This window comes from Choloepus didactylus, chromosome 19 (genome assembly GCF_015220235.1).
Source record: "Choloepus didactylus isolate mChoDid1 chromosome 19, mChoDid1.pri, whole genome shotgun sequence".
Lineage (NCBI taxonomy): Eukaryota > Metazoa > Chordata > Mammalia > Pilosa > Megalonychidae > Choloepus > Choloepus didactylus.
The window spans coordinates 53,717,103-53,731,716 of NC_051325.1; the positions used below are offsets into that span (position 1 = coordinate 53,717,103).

General features: G+C 35.9%; 1 protein-coding gene and 1 pseudogene across 4 annotated transcripts in view; both read left to right on the plus strand.

Moving 5' to 3' along the window:
• Positions 1 to 14,614, plus strand: part of PTPN1 (protein tyrosine phosphatase non-receptor type 1) — an 87,490-nt gene that overhangs the window by 42,386 nt on the left and 30,490 nt on the right. The window lies entirely within an intron of this gene.
• LOC119515503 lies at positions 3,837 to 6,868 on the plus strand (annotated as a pseudogene).

Here is a 14,614-nt window from a genome sequence, read left to right on the forward strand (position 1 = left end):
TGGAGCCTTGGGCCCAGTGTACAGAGGTTGCAGGTGTTTGAGCCTAATCACTGTTGGTAATCAACTTTCAGGAGACTCAGCTGAGTTTCTTTGTAACCAGCTCTCCCAAGGCCCTGCTGAAATCATCTTTCTCGGGACTCAGCTGAGGCTCCTTTGTAACCAAATCTAGAGAGGCTCTACTGACTTAGTTGCAGCACTCCTCTTCCTCTTGTTTGCTATCATTGACTTCCATTTCCTAACCAGCCACCATGGGGAAAAATCCTCCATAAGTCAGTCCTAATTAAAATTCATGGAGAACTTTTTGTCTGGCGTGTTTTTTGGTTTTGGGATTGAGTCAGGCTGGAGCACTTGGTTACTTGCTTCCTTTCTTTCCAAGTTGTCGATTTATTTTTGTGGCTCTGCTGAAGATCTATTTCTCCTAATGCCTTTGGGCATTGGTCATATCTTATACTTTGTTCTTTCATCCTTGATCCTCCAAAGTACCTAGTAAACTCATTTTGTTGATAAGAGTAAGGCAAATGCCTTTTCCTTAGTTCTGATACCAGGATCTCCTACTGCTCTTGGAATTTTACAAAAATTCTGAAGCGAATCTCGTTTTATTTTGATATCCTGTTTTCCTCCCATTCACACTCCTAAATTGTGCACAAAACTATCCTAAACAATACCAGTATTGCAAGCATGGTTCTTGGTTATGTCATGGTGGGAGTATCATGTGGGGTCCTATGATGCCTCCATGCCTGTGATTGCCAAGTGCAGGGGAATTCTCCTTGGAGGGAGAAGGCTGGGGGTGGGTGGCTTGGTTCCCTGTGAGGGGAGGTGCAGGCCTTCCACGTCCAGATGTCTGCCCGCCACTGTCCTCTGGCCCACAACCAGAAACTCAGGGCCTGAAATTCGTAAACTGCCCTTATGGAAAGGAGAAGGTAAATAAAACAGAAGTGAAAGTAGTTTTAAGTTTGTTCTCTTACAGGAACAGTTTTGTGATTCTCAGCATTTAAAAAGATACTGGTTCCAATATGCTTTATTGACATCAATTACTGTAAGTCTGATTCATTTTCTGCGTATTGATTTCTGTCCAAGGTGAAATTTATGACATTTTACAGAAAACATAAATGATTTGTTCTTAAGTAGATACTGTTAGAGACTATAAAAATAAGGTTTCAAGTCAGTGACGCTTGAAAAAGCAATTTTTATACCCTTTTGTGTTAATGATTCTGTTCTAATTCTGTGTATAAATAATATAAAGGCTCTAGTAGTTTACTATAATGATCTCAGAATGCTATCATTCTCTTCTAAATTCTAGTTGAAGGTCCAGATTAATTTTGTCTGTATTAAAGTTTTTCAGTAGTAGAATACCATAGCAATATACTTTCACTGGTTTCTTAAAGGTAAGAGGATTCATTTTCAAATGAATCACATTATTGTAGCTGCAAAAAAAATTGTCGTTCAGAAACTACATAATACTTAGGGAATTGAAAATAGCTATTAACCACAAATATGTAAAGTGGCTTTGTTCTTGTAAATATTTTAGGTTCACCACCAATGACAGTGGTACTTCCCCCTTTTTTTCAAGACAAGTAATATTTTAATGTAATTTTTTTACATTCTTTATTGTGACATGTAACATATATATACAGAAAAGTGATAGCTTTCAAAATATGATTTAACAAGTAGTTAGCAAATTTCAAAGAATGTTATTGGTTACAGTTCCACCATTTCAGTTATTTCCTTATTGTAATATAACATATATGACAGTGGTCCCTTCATATATATATATATATAAAGAATTTCTTATTTAAATGACTGTGTAACCATAGAGTTTTAAAATATTAAGTGAATAACAATGTTAAAGCTCGTAAGCTTCTAAAAGATTTCATAATTTACTTTGAAGATCCTTTATCCTAGTCTTGTGGCTTTGCCTTTACCCCAGAGTGTCTGGTACTGATTTATTTTTGGGTGTGTGCTGGAGCCTTTCTGTCCACCATGTCTCTGAACTGCTCTGTCATGTTTCACGTTTCTCCATGTTGCATCCTGGGTACATTCCTCTGGACTAGCTTTCCGTCTACTAATTCTTTGACTGTGTTCAACCCAGGGTTTATCCTGTCGAGATTTTTTTTTTTTTTTTTCCCCTCAGTAATTATCCTCTTCATTTCCAAGATTTCTCATTTGTTCTGCCTTGTCTTGTTTTGGCTTCATTTTTACCTGTTTTTATTCATAATATCTTCTTTTTAATACATGATTCCTACATTTATCCCCAATCTTAAAATATATTTACCTTTAAAGTCCCTGCCAAGCTACAAGATAAATTTCATGTGGAACAGATTTATTTATTTTCTAGTTGATTATTGGTTATCTTTAGACTTCGTTGACGTCTGTGTTTTACTATCTTCCTTGCAGGTCCTTTTGAATAGGAGGCCTTTGTTTTGTTTTCTTATTCTGTTTTTGAGCCTAGCTGTGACTGTGTGGATTTCTTCTATATTTAATTGACCGTTGCTTTGTGTTTAGAGCAAGGGCAGGCATCACAGTGTGAAATCAGCCACGCTGTCTCCACCAGACATTCCTCTTGCCAACGTGGGGAAGAGTGTTCCTCCACACCTGCCTTTCCTTCCCCCATCCCCGGAGTTGTGGAGAGTTTGTGGAGCAGTATTTGTTTGTTTGTTGTTGTAAAGCAATAGTTGATTATGCTTTTTCCATGTAATATTCCAAATGCACATAATCGTTCTGTTTGTGCTTGTAACTCCATTATCTTTTAACCCTGCCCCAAGCCCCCGTGCACAAGATGACCCAATGCTTCTCAAGCTCTGGCAGGGCTGATGACTGTGTTTCCTGCTGCCTTTTTAGTGCTGGCCAGCTTGGTCCTTCCTCCAGCCCTCTCTCTCAGTGATCACATAAAATTCTTATGTGCTTGGTTAACTTTTTAGCATGTTTTTTTATTCAGTAAATAATCACTTTTAAATTTAAACCCAAACAAGCTCAGTAGTGGTTAGCTAAAATCTAAGCATTGGCGTTTACCTTAAAATTGAACAATATTGATCATATGAGTTCTAGCATGTTGATTATATGAATTCCTTATAAATGAATATAATAATAATAGTTACCAAGGTTTTTTGTAGTAAATTCTATTGTTCATTCACTTCCACATATAAAGGATAGAGCATTGGTTTTGACTTGAAAAGGCATTTAACCTCTGACTTTGATGTACGTATTTCTTGGGGTAGACCTTGTTATACAAAAATTTTATGTTCCCATTTGTAATGAGATTTATGATTAACAAAATTTGTTCAACGCACATTACTTTGAAGATATGGTGTGTTAATGTTTAGGCCATATTTCTATATCTCCCTATTCAGTGATGCTGTGAGAGTTTCAGGAAATGTTCACCCTGTATGTTCACTTACTGCGTTTTAAATATTGCCTTTACTGTACTGCATTGCCCTTCATTCAAGCTGTGTCCCTTTCTGAGAGCCAGTAGCTTTCACAAAGTACCTCCTCGGGGCCTGGGCCTGTGCTAGGCGGGGAGGGAGAGGCAAGGGGGCCCTGCTTCCCTGACTCCTGTGCTGACGGGTGCCGGTGCTACCACCTCATTTGATGAATAGTTTTAAAATGAGGAATGCCTTTTACCATGGAGCCAGTAAGAGACGTCCACCGCTTATGGGACTGAAGAGCAAGGAGTGTTAAAACTAAAATTGCTGTGTTTAACTTAATGTGCTTAATATAAACATGAAAATAATTCTGCAGGGTTGGACTGGCTTCTGTGTTTGTTTTTTTGTTTTTTTTTGTTTTTAGAAAAATGACATCAAATTGAATATTATCAGCTCCCCCTACCCCCCCAAGTTTGACTTTTTGCCTAATTGGATTTGGGAGGTATTTAAGTAATGGGCAATGAACTTTCTGAGTAAATACAAAAATTAATTCACTCAAGCCCCAATTCATTCTTTGTTATTAGAGTTTTGTAAGTGTGTTACTTCTTTGTATTCACTGTGAGATCATCTATTATTGTATTAAATGAGTGGAGAGGATGGGAAATCAAGAACTGTAGCTTTCAAAATTATTCGTGTAATATTGGTTTCTGCCATGCTCACTTCTTTGACTTTTTTAAATTGGCTCAGCAGGTGTTTTGTTTAAACTTTTTCAAGCATTTTGTTAATTTTCTAGCCCAAAATCATAATTTTGGAAGAACTTGCTTTTTTTCCTCTGAAGAAAATAGTTTGTCAGATTCAGATCATTTTAGGTGCCCAATGCCTATACAAAATGATACAATATCATTTATAACATTTACCTTTAAGCCTTTCATTCTCCAGTATATTCTCAAGGAGAGCATGTACGTTTGACACTTATGACACATTATGTTTTATTCCATCCCATTTCTGAAATCTGCAGTGAGAATAGGAAGTTTGCTGTTGAAGGAACTGGCTAGGGGAAAAACGGATAGGTAAAGAATCTGTTTGTTACATGTTTAGTATGTGTCATTTCCCACTTGCAAAATTTCTAATTTACTGTTATTCCATCCCTGAAATGCTGCGGTACACTTTGAATGATTCCTGAAATATTCAGTATTTTTGTTTAGGGAACACTTCTGGGAACTTGTTTCATGGCAAGTTTCTTATTTCCTTTTTGGCTTTACTCCTAAATTTACCCAGCATTCATCTTTCTAGTCATTTTATTTTGTTTTCTCTATGTGGAAATTTTACACACTTGGTAGATTAGAAATATTTATTTAATCTTTAGTCAGTGTAACAAAAGATCTTCTAGAGAGATTTTACACTTGAAATGGAAGTTTAGTTAATTTAGTTAAATTAGTTCATTAGTTAGGAACAATGGATGTACCCTCACAAAGTGATCATTCTAACTATTACAATATTCAGACAAATGAAACAGCTAAGACAACATTCCAAGAATATTCATTTATCAAAAACTGTTTTACACCTCAGACTGGTCTATCTGACATCATGAAAGAATCAGTTGATACTTACCCTTATGGAAGACAGAAAATATGTGCTAAAGGTCTTGAAGCACCATTACAATAGAAAAGGGCAGAAATAGGCCTTTCCCAGTTTATTGATACAATGAAAATGCAGACTATTGCAGATACCCAGAATATGCTCATCCTAATAAGCTTAATAAATGTTCATATTTTAGTGTCCAAGAGAGTAAAAAATTAGCCAATGTCACACCTGAAACACAAAACTGTAGAAGCAGACACCTACCTAAAGTCAGTTCAGATTAAAACCAGCAAGTCAGAAGAAAATGGAGGAGATAAATGCCTGACAAGCAGAATTTCACTTTTCAAAAAACTACACCACATCTTACAGAAAAGCAGTTTGCATAGGAAGAAGCATTCATTGCTGATTTTGGCTTAAAATAAGAGTGTGGTCTAAAACCTCACACAGCTTTTCCAGCTAATAATGATTTTGCTAATTTCACAGTAAAGGAGAAGTTTGCTAAACCTAACCCCCCCAATTCTGAGTATTTTAGATCATTGAATTTGTTAACCAACTCAGCAACATCTTCAAGAGGTATCAACTTAAACAGACTAACTTGGATGAATGGTCAAACAAAAAATAACATTCCTATTCCTTATCAAAGTCAGGGTAACTTGATGAAACTAAATAGTCATTTTACGTGCAGCTTCAAAAGGTTCTAACCATTCTTCAGATTTCCCCCGACTATCATCCATAAATTTAACCCCACATAGCAATTTATTTCAGAAGTATTGTCAAGAAAACCTCTTCAGCATTTTCTAGTTTTGATTTCAATGATACAGAAAGAATTCAATCTGTCAGTCACATGGAAAGACTAACAAAGACTGGGGAAGAAAATAATCTGATTCAACCAGTTACTGATAAAAAAATAAAGCAGCCAAGTAGATTTTGTGATAACTACTGAGCTCAGCAGTATCGGATCATTGAAAATGGGAACAAACATAATTTCCAAGCTAAGTCCCAGAGTGGACATTATGTTCCTGAGGAAGGGCCAACGCATTTCGATGGCTTATCTCAAAATACAATCAAGATCTATTGGAGTCACAGACAGGGAAGTTGAGACAATATTCATAATCGTGTGACTTGCACACAGGCGTCATTCTTTTTTGATAATTATGTGATGGGAGACTTAAGGCATAATTGAAGTTTTCAAAAACTTGGTTCAAATCCACCCACCCATTGGCCATTCTGTTCTACTCTTGGATTCCTAAGATTTGTTTTTTGATGATGACTTAAACCATTTATATCCTTATTTTAATGATGTGATATTTGGCAATAATTCCTTTTCTGGTTTTGTGCCAACTTTTGGATTTCAAAGACTAGTTAAAATACTTAGTGGACCAGCCAGTGAACTTCATATTCATCTAGAAGAATGCTGTGAACAGTGGAGAACATTAGCAAAGGAGACAAAAAGACTGAATTGGCCCTTGCCAAAAATTACCCAGGGAAAAAGTATCCAGTGCTAACAATACTCCAATTCCAAGGCTGACCTCTAACCCATTTGGAGTTTTGACTGCTTGTTGTGGACGAACTTCAAGAAAAGCGAGTTGTGACTTCCCTAGCAAAATGGAATGCTTTGAAGCTGCCCCCTTCATGCCAGTATCTCTTCTACTCATGATAGACTGAGTCCATTCACATTGTTACTGTCTCTTAGAAAGGATGAAAATTGTAAATGCTTCAAATTGGCAAAGGCAAGGAGTTCCTAGATACCAAGATGACAGATGTTTTTGCCCTTGCTTCAGCATTTTAAGTGATGTGTGTGGCTCAAAAAGTAAAGTATGTGGGGACCATAAGGTCCTGCAACCTCATTATGGGGTATGCCATTTGAAGATCTGAGAGCAGAGACATGAATGGATATTTGCAACCTGTTGTTCATGGAGACAGTAATCATGATTTGCAATGGGTGGAAGTGACCTAAGGGTACATAGACTGAGGAACAGAATGGTGAACTATGGCATATGCATACAATGGAATATTGAGCAACTACGAGAAGGAGTGAAGCTGTGAGACACACAACTAGGTGAATGGACCCTGTACACAGTATTTGAGTGAAGTATGCCAGAAATAAAGGCAAACGCCATAATGCCTCACCAATATGGACTAACTACAGTGTGTAAACTCAGAATTGAATCTTAGAACATAGCCTAATGTGGACATGATTATTGTAATAGTCCCTAGATTGTAAGCTCTTACAGCAGTCAACTCTATTCCTGAATTGTAATGCCTGTCTCTAAACTGATCCCTTAGTGTATAACCTGATTGGTCTCTGGAACAATGCGTATCTCTGAGACACCTGAAACTCAGAGCTAGAGCTCGGCAGATATGAATGTCAGTATTAGTGCATACAGCAATTGTTTAAAAAAAGCTGAAAAAGAGCCCAGACTTCAGTTATTGACATGAATGAAGCAGATCTGGTTAAGACTAGGGTAAATCAGGCCAAAGGGTAAAGGTTGAAACTGACTGTGTTTTAAAACTTCAACTTCCATGTGAGACCAAGGGAAGAGATGTCTATTTGGTGCAGGATCTATATTTTCTAAACAATATAACTCTACAGTCAGTTTGTTCAAACACCACAATTACATGGAACTTTGAATAGGAAGTGAGATATGGTAGGTTAGTATAGGTTAGAGTGAAATAGTTACACATCCCAAAGTAATTTGGGCACAGAATAAAAAATATATTTACAGCCTCCCCTTGCCCCCCACCCCGAGGAGCTGGGGGAAGGTGCAGAAGTGTTGGAACCTCATTATGGGGTATGTCATTTGAAGATCCGAGAGCAGAGTGGACATTTGCAACCTGTTGTTCATGGAGACCAGTAATCATGATTTGCAATGGGTGGAAGTGACCTAAGGATACATAGTGTTGGAAGTATCACAGACATTGGGACTGGTGGTTTGATGTGCTGAGCCCTCGATCGTGGGACCTGCGCTTATGAAGCTCGTTACTGCAAAGGAGAGGCTAAACTTGCATATAATTGTGTCTAAGAGTCTCCCCATGAGTACTTCTTTGTTGCTCCGATGTGGCCCTCTCTCTCTAACTGAGCCACCTCAGCAGCTGAACTCACTACCCTCCCCCCTACGTGGGACCCGACTCCCAGGGGTGTAAATCTCCCTGGCAATGCAGGATATGACTCCCAGGGATGAATCTGGACCCGGCATCGAGGGATTGAGAATATCTTCTTGACCAAAATGAGACGAAAGGGGGGATGCAAAATGAGACGAAATAGTTTCAGTGGCTGAGAGATTTCAAATGGAGTCGAGAGGTCACTCTGGTGGACATTCTTATGCACTATATAGATAGCACCTCTTAGGTTTTAACATATTGGAATAGCTAGAAGTAACTTCCTGAAACTACCAAACTCCAACCCAGTAGTCTGGACTCCTGAAGACGATTATTTAATAATGTAGATTACAAGGGGTGACGGTGTGATTGTGAAAACCTTGTGGATCACACTCCCTTTATCTAGTGTACGGATGGATGAGTAGAAAAATGGGAATAAAAACTAAATGACAAATAGGGTGGGATGGGGGGGATGGTTTGGGTGTTCTTTTTTTACTTTTATTTTTTATTCTTATTATGAGTCTTTCTGCTGTAAGGAAAATGTTCAGAAATAGATTGTGGTGATGAATGTGTAACTATATGATCGTACTGTGAACGGTTATGGATGATTGTATGGTATGTGAATATATTCAATAAAACTGAATAAAAAAAAAAAAAATAAAGAGATGTATGTCGCTACTCAGAAAGCACACACCTGTGGTGTTCCCTGCAGGTGACCTAGCCAAAAATAGCCTGTATAATTGGCTAAACAGATGTGGAAAAGGCTTTACAAGATTAGGTAACTGTGAAGATGACAGCCATGAAAACATGAATAATAGCAATCCAGTGAACTAGAGAGGTAAAGCAAGCAAGCAAACACTAAGGAAGTACAGAAAGATAAAAGCTGATAAATAATGTATCAACACATGCTAAAATTTTTTACTAAACTTGTCAAATTTGAAAATTTCAGTATATTAATTTTCTTTCCAATTTAAAGTTGTTACCTTAATGAAGCCTAACTTCTATTTAAAAACATTCTATTTGGACTGAGTCAAATATAGTTTAAAGTGAATTCAAAGGTAAAGCTGATTAGGCATTCTGAATAGTCAAAAATAACAAGTTTGTTTAAGTAAAGTAAGTATTTCCTAACAGCTATAGTATTGCCTGAACCCATTCTGCAGTGCAGGTAAATGTAAATGTGAAATTCTTCTAGAAGATATGTTTTATTTAGGTCTGCCTTAGTAAGTATAATTCCAAATAATGAATCTAAGTAATTGTAACCCAATTATGGCAACAGTCTAATAACCTAGGTGAGTTTTGATTGTGATATACAAGGGTTTTCTTTATAGACCAGATAATACCCAGGAAACAAAGGAAAATAAGAATACACCCAATATTCATATAAAAACTTAATATTTAAAACAATGCCATATTTATAAATTTGAAATCTTACTGCAGAATATATGGAGGGAAATATATCTGATTCTCCTAAATTAGTGATAAAAGAGCCAGTGTAAAACCATGCAAGTTACTAAATATAAAACCTATTCAAATCATTTGTGTATATTCTTTAATATTTAATTCTACCAATTATTAAATATTTGCTATTTTAAGTATTTAAATTTAATGAAAATGAAACATTTCTTTTATCTTGATCTTTTCGACTTGATGTACAGTAGCTAAAATAATGGCAATTGTTTTAATATCTTCAGTTTGCTGCCTTTCATGAGGGTGTCTTTTTTGGTTTGCCAAAGCTGCTGGAATGCAATATACCAGAAATGGGTTGGCTTTTACAATGGAGATTTATTAGTTTACAAATTTATAGTTCTGAGGCTATGAAAATATCTCAGGTAATGCATCAACAGGATGATATCTTCTCTGAAGAAAGGCTGCTGGCATCCGGGGTTCATCTTTTACATAGGAAGGTACATGGCCGGCGTCTGCTGGTCCCTCATTCCCAGGTTTCTTTACCTTCAGCTCCTGGTTCCAGTGGCCTCCTCTCTGAGCTTCTGTGGGTCCTCTCAGCATCTCCGGGCCTTTTCTCTCTTTGAGCTCTCTGGGTGTTTCTCTCAGAGCTCTTTGTCCTTTATCCTTTCATAACGGATTCCAGTAAAAAAGGAATTGAATGGGCTGGGTCACGTCTCAAACTGAAATAACCTAACCAAAATGTCCCACCCGCAATAGGTGTGCACCCACAGGAATGGATTAAAAAAACATGGCCTTTTCTGCGGTACATAACAGCTTCAAACCAGCAGTGTCACTATGTTCTAAAATGTATATTTTTAAGGTTAATCTTTAGTTTAGTTTGCAGTTGGTTAGTGTATATTTTGAATAGTTATATTCATTAGGTTGCTTCTGTATATATATTTTTGGGAGCTTGGGCTTTTCTCTTTCTCATCACTTAATATCTTCATGTGGAACCCAAATAATTTGTTCATTAATATGAAATGTTGGTATTATGTAAATAAGAAGACCTGAGGTTTTTACAGTTCTAGCATAAGTTAAACTATAATGTATTGACAAAATTTAATTGAACTCTTCTTGACTAGAAACATTGACATTTTAAATGTTGGTATTTTTCTTGTTTTGGAAATCCTGGTATTTAAAAAAAAAAAAAGTGTAATCACACCACATGAATTTTCTTTGGATGATGTGCAGAAGAAACTAATCAAGAATGCAGGAGTAGCTGTAGGGAAAAACATTTTGATCACTGATATGCCTGGAAACTATCCTAATTAACATTGGGGGGAGCCAAATAAAACTGATTTTCCCACCAGGAGTCACTGTCTAGAAAGTGGTTATGTTTGATGTAAGACATGTTGGATGTTATGAAAACAAATATAGTACTGAATTTAGTCTATCAAGTAAGAAAATTAATTTGTTGAAAAAAAAATTTTTAATGAGGAAGAGATGAAGACATTACCAGATAAACAAAAGCTGAGGGAGTTCATCACTGTTAGAGCATCCCTACAAGAGATGCCAAAGAGAGTTCTGCAGGTTGAAAGGGAAGGAAAATGGACACTAGACAATAGATAGAAGTTGCAAGAAGAAATAAAGATCTCCAGTAAGGGTAATGACGGGGGTAAAAATAAATGTCAGTATTATTGTATTTAGTTTATATATTTAGTTTCCTTCCGATCTAAAAGGCAAATGCAAAAAAGTGTAATGAGAATCAGTTATACATAATGTATAAACATGTTCTTTGTGACAAGAACTCTGTAAAGATAGGGGGAGGGAATAGTTTGTGTACACCCTTGAAGTTAAGTTGGTATTAAAGCAAAGGAGATTGTTACAGATTTAGGATGTTACATTTAAGCCCTATGGTAACTCAGAGAAACTCGGAGAATATGCAGGCTCATACAGACAGAAAGTAGAGTACCAGGTTGCCACAGAAAGAGGACAGAAGGAATGGGGAGTTAATAATACAAAATGGGTATTTGGGGAAATGGGAAAGTTTTTAGTAATGGAATGTAGTGAAGGTACCACAACATTGTGAATGTGATTAATCCCATTGAGTGGTATGCTTGGGAGTGATTGAAATGGGAAAGTTTATGTTGTATCTATGTTCCCACAATTTAAAAAAAAAAAAAAAAAAGGAAAGAGCACCTAAAAAAACAGTGACAATTACTGGCAAAATGTGATCCTGTTCGGGATCTAATAAAGGAGGAGAGAAAGCTCAAAAGGACATTGTTGGGATATGTGATAAAATTGGAATATAGTCTATAAACTTTGTCAGTGTTAAATTTTTCAAACTTGATAACTGCACTTAAGGTGGGTACATATGTGCACATTCTTGTTCATCGGAAATGAACATGGCATATTAAATGTCCAAGGAGCGTGATGTGTACAACTTGTGTTCAAAAATAGATTGATGGGTAAATGGACAGACAGAGGGACAGATGGATGGGTGGCAGTGGCAGATGTGGCAGGGTGTTAGGGTTGGATCTGGGTGTCTGGGATAGGGATATGTTGAAGTTGTCTGTATGAGGTTATATTGTTTTTGTAGCTGTCCTGTAAATTTGAGGGTATTTCAAATAAGTTAAAAAAAAAATCATAGGCCAAATAAAGACCTTTTTAGACAAACAAAAGCTGAATTTGTCACCAGTAGACTAGCATAAGTTGTTAAACGAAGTCCTTGAAGCAGAAGGGAGATGATAAACGATGGAAAATTGGATCTACACAAAAGAATGAGGCGTACTGGAAGGGGCAGATATGTAAATAAACATGAAATACATTTTTCTCAACTTAAAATTTTTTAAGAGGTAATTGCTTAAACCAAAAATAATACATTGTGAGATTTATAACATGTAGAAGTAAAATATATGACATTAACACAAAGGACAAGTGAGGAAATAGAAGTACACTGTTCTTACATTATTGGTAAAGTGCTATATTATTTGGAGGTTGACTGTTATAAGTTAAATGTGCGTATTGTAAATCCTATAGCAAACACTAAGAAATGAAAATAAAGAGGTATGGCTAATAGGCCAACAGTGGAGAAAAGATGAAATACAAACAACAACAACAAAAAGATCCAAAAGAAGACAGGGAGGGAGGGGAAGGGAACAAAGATCAGATGGTACAAGTAGAAAACAGCTAGCAATGTGGTAGATTTAAATCCACCCATATCGGTTACTAAGTAATATATGTAAATGGTCTAAACACCTGAATTAAAGGAAAGAGTTGGTCAGGTTGGATTAAAAAACAAAACAAGACCCAACTGTGTGCTGCCCACAAGAATTCCACTTTAAAGATAAAGACATAAATAAGTTAAAAGGAAAAGGAAAAAGATATACCATGCACACACTAATCAAGAGAGAGCTAAAGTGGCTGTACTAATATCATACAAAGTAGAAAAGAAATATTACTAACGGTAAAGGGAGACATTTTGTAATGATGGAGTCACCCAATAATGGAGTCTCCAAATACATGCATGAGCAGAAACTGATAGAGCTAAAAAGAGAGATAGACAAATCTGTAATTAATTGGCGATTTCAACACTGTTCTCTTGATAATTGAGAAAACAAGTAGACAGAAAATCAATAAGGGCCTAAAAGACTTAACCTACTTAACCTAAATGATACGTATTGAGCACTCCAAACAACAGAAGAATACACGTTCTTTTCAGGTGAACATGGAACATTTACTAAGACTGTATTCTGTATCATAAAATAATCATCAATAAATTTTAAAGGAAGATTTATTACTACAGCAGAATTAAATTGGAAATCCATAACAATAGCTATAAAATCCCCAAATATTTGAAAATGAAGCAGTACAAGTCTAAATAATCCTTGAGTAAAAAAATCAGTCACAAAGAATACTAGAAAATATTTTGAACTGAATGGAAATGAAAACACAACATATCAAAATGTGTGGGCTGCAGCTAAAGCAATGTTTAGAGGTAATTATAGCAAAAAAAGAACAAAGGTCTGAAAGATAAAAATCTTAAGAAACTAGAAAAAGAACAAATTAAATCCAAAGTAGGTAGAAGACAGGAAATAAAGATAAGAGTATGAAATCAGTAAAATAGTAAACAGTGGAGAATGTCAGTTCAATGAAAATTCTTTGTAAAGAAAAAAGTGAACACAAGCTAACAATATCAGGAATGAAGAGAAAAAATTCTCCTTACAGATCTGCTGATATTAATAAGGAAGGGAGTATTTTATCTGACTTTATGCCAATAAGATCAACATCTTAGATGACATGGCAGAGATTTTTGAAGAATACAAATGACCAAAACTGACTCAAAAATAGGAAATTTGAACAGTCCTGTACCTACTAAAGAAATAGAATTTGTAATTAAAAACCATCCCATAAGAAAACTCTAGGCTCAGAAGGCATCACTGGTAACTTCTCCCAAACACTTCAGGAATTAAAAACACCAATCCTACATAGACTCTTTCAGAAAATCAAGAATATTTCCCAGCTTATTTTATGATACCAGGATTATCTACAACCAAAACCAGATAAAGACATGACAAGAAAAGAAAACTGTAGACCAATATCTCTCATGCAGAAGACACAGAAATCCTTAACGAAATATTAGCAAATTGAATCCAGCAATATGTAAAGAGGGTAATACACCATGACCAAATGGTATTTATCCTAGGAATGCAAGGTTGGTTTAACCATAAAAAGATACCGAGTTCTCCACATTAATTGATAAAAAAAGAAAAACCATGTGATTATTTCAGTAGAGAAGAAGCAGTTGAGAAATTCACCACTCTTTCATGTATAAAACCTTTCAGCAAACTAGGAATAGAAGGGAACTTCCTCATCCTGATAAAGGGCATCTATATAAAACCTATGCTTAATTGTTGGGGAACAGATGAATGCTTCTGAAGATAAGGAACAAGAAAAGGATTGTCTTTTCTCATCTATTCTACTCAATATTTTACTAAAGGTCTTATTCAATGCAATGAGGCAAAAAAGAAAGAAAGAAAGAAAAAACATACAGATTGGAAGGAAGAAGTAAAATTTTTTCACAGGTGACATGATTGTGTATGTAGAAAATCTTAAAGAATCTACTAAAACTATGTTAAGGTTGGAGGATATAAGGTCAGTGTAAAAAATAAATTTCTATATACTAATAA